Source organism: Pollachius pollachius (assembly GCF_949987615.1).
Source record: "Pollachius pollachius genome assembly, chromosome: 2".
Taxonomy (NCBI): domain Eukaryota; kingdom Metazoa; phylum Chordata; class Actinopteri; order Gadiformes; family Gadidae; genus Pollachius; species Pollachius pollachius.
In genome coordinates, this window is record NC_136935.1 from 47,577,996 (window position 1) to 47,584,573 (window position 6,578).

Consider the following 6,578-nt stretch of genomic DNA (forward strand, 5'->3'; position numbering starts at 1 on the left):
CATGTGTACCGGCTGCTGCGCGGCGCAACATTGTATCTACTAGATACAATGTTGCGCCGCGCAGCAGCCGGCACAAATGGGTTAAGGGTTTCCTCTTCGGGTTGGGGTTTCCTTTAAGGTCCGTGTACTTTGCGGCCAATGGATTTTCGTTTTGAAATGAGAAAACCAAAATCACCATATAGAGATAGGAAAACAAAATTCCGAAAATGACCCATTTTCCGAATTTTGTTTTGATAATAGAAAACGGAAAACGGTAAAACGACCAGTTATCTGATTTTCTTTGATGTGCTTAAACATGGACATCGGGAATTAAAATACTGCGTGGAAATCTTCTTTCTCAATTTTGCGAAGATTTTTGTGTTGTGACCCGGAAGCTATCAGTAGTTGGCGGTGTATTTAATTTGGAGCCAAGCTATCAGTAGTTGGCGGTGTATTTAATTTGGAGCCAAGCTATCAGTAGTTGGCGGTGTATTTAATTTGGAGCCAGACATCCTTGAGACGCACCTCGAAATGGCATTGCACGAATATGCAGGTTTTATTTCAGAACACCGAAATAATGGAATGTCCTGTGGGGATATCGCCACTGCGTTATGCACCCAGTTTGGAACTACACGGGGGTTTTCCGAGAGGAATGTGCGGAGGTGGTGTGCTGAGCAGGGGCTTGTCAGGGACTTCTGCCCTGATAGTCAACTTGAAGTTGAAGTCGCTGAAGGTATTCTCGAGGTAGGTTTTTTTTTTATCATCCACCTTTCACGATTACCGCTTTTGTTAAACATAAAAAGGAATGCTACTCTTACATAAAAAGCTGACCACAGTTATATGCAAAGTCGGGCATCTGACTGGTGCTAATGCAATTTTTGGATTTAATTCATAAACACGTTGGTTGTTAATCAACAGAAAATATTTCTGTATTTTTAAAAAATGCACGTCTTAATCACATTATTATCAAATGTAACATTTAGGATAAAATTTACATTTAAACTAAGATGATTTATTATTTATAATTAAATATATATATTTAAGCAATATAGTAGGCTGCGAGTGGGGTAGGTAAGGGATATTCCCACGGGTGGTGTTCGGCCGTAGGTAACAGCAGGTAACAATATCCCTTACCTACCCCACTCGCACGAGTACTGTATTGCTTTTATAAAACAATTTTATATTCAACCAATTAACATTTCAACACGAAGTTATTGATTTAAAAAATGTTAATTTCACCATTGTTTCTCCGCAACAAAAAATAGTTCCAGTCAACGTCTTGGTTTGGAATTACAAGAACTAACAGTTATCATCAACGCGCTTTAGAATGTTTCATCGCAGAGTGATTTATTATTAGCTGTGAAAGTCCGAGTTGGGATGTCCTGGGATATTCCAACTCATGGAACGTCTCTCGTCCAATCAGAAACAGCTTAATAACTCGATAGAACCCAATTGTTTTATAATATGTATATATATTATGTATGCCAAACATCATACCTACCCCCCCCCCCCCCCCCCCCCCCCCCCCCCCCCCCGCCAGACTGGATCGTCTTTTGGTCGAAAAATGATGACTGGATATCTATCCGCAAAAGGGGTTAAAGCTTCTGAAGGCAGAGTGGGCAATGTGTTGAGAAGTATTCATCAACCCTACCACATTGCAAGACAGCAGGTAAGGTCAAATAGCATTGTGTTTTCTACATTTCAATAGAACATACGTGTTGAGATTCTAATCATACGAATGAAAGATTATTGAGTTTTTATTATAATGTAATTCTTATATTTTAGGGTGCCCGGAATCTGAACCCCATACCCTACAATGCAGAATACATGGGTCACAAGCTGCATGTAGATCAGAATGAGAAGCTTGTTATGTTTGGAGTGACTCATGTTATGGCTATCGATGGTTTCAGCAAGAAGGTGGTCGGTCACTCCACCATGCCAATAAAGAACAACATCGTGATTTATGAGGAAGTGTACCGGTAAATTAACTTCACAGACTTTGTAAGGTGGAACCCAAAGTTGTCTCCTTAGGAGGACCCAGACTTGAACAAGTACATTAAAAAAGGTTAAAACCTAGATTTGTAATATGGAAATAATTAATTTGGAAAAAACAAAAAACTTTTTCCCTCTTCCAGTTTCTTAGTTCATTTTCGAGTTTTACTATTATTGATATCATTCCAATTTTGACAAAAAAATGTAATTGTCACTTTAGCTGGCCATGGCTAAGAGACTGATGCTGTTTATGTATATTTTATGTTTGTCAGTGATTTATCTTCAGGCCTGCTGTTCTTTCCTATGGACTATGGGACCAGGTCAGAGTTGACTGTGGGAAAGAATTATATCTGGCTTTATTCATCCAGGAAAAACTGGCAGAACATCGACACAATACTCAAAGGCAGCCCTACCTTCAGACACCTTCTACAAGGGTAAAATAAATGTGTTGTTAAAAATGAATCCTGGTTTCTTGCCATTGAGGCGTATTTCTAATGAGGGCAGGCAGACTGACACTATCCTTATAACCTGCACAGAACCATGTGATAGAGAGAATGTGGTCGGAGGTGAATGCTTGAGTCAACTACCCTTTGAAGACAGCTCTGGTACAGCTGGTGGACCAGGAGGAACTGGACATGGAGGACAACACATCCAGGTATTGTGTGTCAAACCTGACATGCCAGCTGGCTAGGATTGGCATCACAAATGTCGTACAGGCATGGAATGCACACAGGATCCCAGGTATGATTAATTTCATTTTACTGGCTGTATTACAGGCATAACTTGCTAATAAAGCAGTGTAAATTAATTTTGATGTTCTATTATAGAGTTCAATCTGAAATGGATTCACAAATGTGTAGCTCAAATTGCAACACTGCAAATCCAGTACTTACTGTAGAGGGGCAGATTCAATTAGTAAAACATGTTATTAGTTAGAATCAAGTTTTTTGGACATTGACCATGTTCTTGCTATTTTAGATGACTTCTACAGGTTTGGAGTTGAATGTAAATGAATACATGCTCAAAGCACAGACATTCATCTTTAATTTGAGGGCATTTACATTGGGTGAATTTTGTAGGAATGACCCCCATCTGAATGAAGCTTAGTCATTATTGTCAACTCCAATATGCTGTGAAAGACAACTAAAATAACAAGTCAAAACATCATTGGCAAAATGATTACCTCCCCACAAGTGTAACCCCTTCAATCTCACTACTCACTTTACTGTCTTGCAGGAAGGGGAATACCAAACGAACTGGCTAAAGAAGGGTGTCCTGCAAAACTTTCTGAGGACCTTCTGCCAGTCGGTGCAGTAGCAGCTGACCTGTATCAGCAGGAAATGGGATCAGCCTTGAAAAGAGAATCCATTTTTGGAAGTGATCCTTTCCCCTCTGAAGAAGCCCAACAATGGACTGAAACTGAGTTAGGTTCTCTCTTTGATTTGCTATCCCTCTACCAAAATGTGGTTAACCATAACTATGGCCCTTTTAAAAATGCGGTGAGGTCTCTGATTGATATCACCTCAAGACATGTGCGACCTGTTACACAGTGACCTGCAATGGTCAACGAAGAAGCAGTATACCAAAAATAACATTTTATTACAACAATGATAAAGTGGAAGTTGTCTTTTTTTTCTTCTTTTTTTTTTTTTTTTAAAACGGTCACACACAATATAAACATTACAACAAACAACATCTTTCTGGTCATGTACCCATAATAACATCCAACAAACAAACTGAGGTAGTTCCAGTAATGCAAACATAACAAACAATAACAAACAATTATCTATCAAATCAAATCTATTCAATTATTCTCTCCTTGAAAAGTGACAAGGCAGCAGAGAGACCCTTCACTTCATGTATTTTATTTTCAAAGTCTCCTGCCCTGCATTTCAAGCAGTGGTCTGATGTGACTAACCACAGCTCCACACAGGTACAACATCCAATTATCGATTCACAGCATGTGGCAAACATGGGATCTGCCATTACAGCTGCAAGATTAAAAATATATATATTATAAATTGATGCAGAAAATAACATTTAATTGTTAGCTGCAATATAGAAGGAAATTAACTGTGAGCAATCAGAAGTGTGTTTTATCGCCGAGTGAATGTTGAAGATGTCGATGAACACCCGTGACAGCTGGTCAGCGCAGTGCTTGAGGGTGGCAGGCGGCTATGTTTTGTACTGTAGAATGACCTACTGTTACATATCTTACACGTACCTTTACACACAAGACCTGCAAAGGCTTCCTTTAAGGGCTGCAAACCGACATTTGCCATGATCTCCTCCTTTTGAGACTTGGCCAGCTGAGACTGCTGGTTGATTGAATTAGTGACCTCTTGGAGACTCCCGGCGGCTGGTCAACACGTCCAAGGACCTCCTGCAGGCTTGAATCTCCATCCCTTCGACTTAAATGTATGAACAGAAAAGAAAGGATTAAAGATTTTTTTAAAATGGTGCATATGAACAAATGTTTGAATATCTTTCTGAATATTTTATACATCTTTATTTTACTCTGTAAAAGCGTCAACCTATGAGACATTGTTGTCATATAATTGAATCATAATGACTTCATTCATGATCATCACTCAAAAAAGCAGACCAAATTAAGTTCAAATAATAATTATTCTTCCACTCTACTTTCTTTTCTTTTTCCTTTCTTAACTTTTGCATTACACTGGTATTTCCTTCAGGAAGTTTTAGTTCATATATGAATTTGCCTACAGATCAAATGTTGTATTACCTTGTTTTAGCTCTTCTCCCATTCTGAAACTCCACAAAGTCACTTTCAGGCACAGCATATATTTTTCTTGAGTTCTGTTTCCAGAACTGGGAACCTAAGAAGTCAGAAAACATTAACTTCACTTCTGTTTTTAAAAGGGGTCATTGACTTTTTGGGGGTATTTCACACGGTTCCTTACGGTCTCCGAATAGGGTATGTAACATTGGTTGGGCTGTATACAAACACGTGTTATTTATTTGAATGAAACACAGTCAGGGACATGAAATAACTTTAGCCACATTGCCAATAAACTAAACCATCACATCTACCGATAATAGAAACAGGGAGGATACGTTAGAAACAACATAGTACTACAGCTTGCGGTTTTAATGAACAAAGGGTCAGAACAGCACCTTTTCAGATACATCTGCTTAGCAAATCCTGCTTTACATACCTACCGGTTTTTAATTGTGAGATTTGCATATGAAAGAAGTGTCAATGGACTTTAAGGGTTCATTGTACGTACATTTTACCCACTGAACTGTCGTTAATCAACTGTGACAAGGTAAATTTGTTTTTTGCAATCAATGACTCCTTTAAAATCAACATTAAGGTTTATTAGAAATCACAAATTAGAAGCAAGTTTCTGATCATACAACTTACTTCTTGTGCCCTCAGAGTCCATTATTTCGTTTCCTTGGGTGTCCGTCAAGGTAATAGGCTTATCAGAGCCCACGGCATCTTGAACTTTGGCCGAAATTCGTTCAACGCAGGCCTCAGCTTCCAAAAAGCGCACAACTACTGTCCTGGAAGGACTGAGTTTCTCATTAACAATTTCTGCCAGATGGATTGACCTGGGGATAAATCAGACCGTCTTAAAATCACACCTATGGGCCTAAAATGATATTTATATATTATAGGACGAGATTTTAGCAGCAGAGATCAGTTACATATTTAACAAGTAACCTTTGGAATGATCTTCCCTGGAACAAGCTAGCTCCACTAGCTCGTGGACTTCCAGCTCGTGGTGGTGGTGGTGGTGTTTCAGTGGAAAAACCAGACGCAGAAAAAGATGTGGCAGAAGCAGAAGCCGGTGAGGGTCGGCGCATGAACCCAAAAGCAGGAGCACCAGCAGCGGGTGGAAGGTGCTCTGCATCGCCGTGGACCTCATAATGACTGCGATTAGTTAGATTTATTATGGAAAAATGGCCTGCTGGCTCTGGAAATATTGCCGTGTTGGAGTCGTCCGTGATATAAAGACTGCTGCAACTGACCTGTTTAATAGAATTAAATGAAAAATACCATAAAGGATTAAAAAACATTGTAATTAAATAGTACAAATACTAATGCTAATCCCGTGTTTCCATAACAAATATACATCACAGGTCAACATACTTAAAACAATTCATATATATATTAGGGCTGTGAAATGATTAAAAAAAAAAGTGTGGATTAATCTGTGGATTAATCATGATTTATCACACATTACCGATTTTCTCTGTATATTAATCATGACAAAAGACGGATATATACATTTAACATGTTTTCTTTTTTCATTAATGAAAAACTAAAACAATGGTGCTGCAACTCAGCAGTTCTTTAATAATAATAATAAATAATTAATTTTATTTGTAACGCACTCTTCAGAAGTTTGTTCAGAAGAATCTCAGAGCGCCAAGTCTTTAGCAGTTCTCTTTGCTTTTCCATATGGAACATTAATATATCATCATCCCAAAAAGAATTTGGGCTTTTTAGTCTTCCTTTCGCCAGCTGGTGTGGCAAACTACCTTGTTCACATTCCCTGACAGTAAAGCTGACGGCTTCTTTAGCACCATGTGTCCTGTGACTGACAAGTGACAACAACGTCTTTCACACGGCATCG

At 38.8% G+C, this 6,578-nt stretch overlaps 1 pseudogene across 1 annotated transcript; it reads left to right on the top strand.

Moving 5' to 3' along the window:
* Positions 1 to 561: 561 nt before the first annotated feature.
* Positions 562 to 5,807, top strand: LOC307071400 (annotated as a pseudogene). The gene is made up of 7 exons: positions 562 to 723; positions 1,520 to 1,648; positions 1,765 to 1,958; positions 2,258 to 2,405; positions 2,508 to 2,712; positions 3,208 to 3,275; positions 5,745 to 5,807. The product of its transcript is annotated as an uncharacterized misc_RNA (transcript).
* Positions 5,808 to 6,578: the final 771 nt, after the last annotated feature.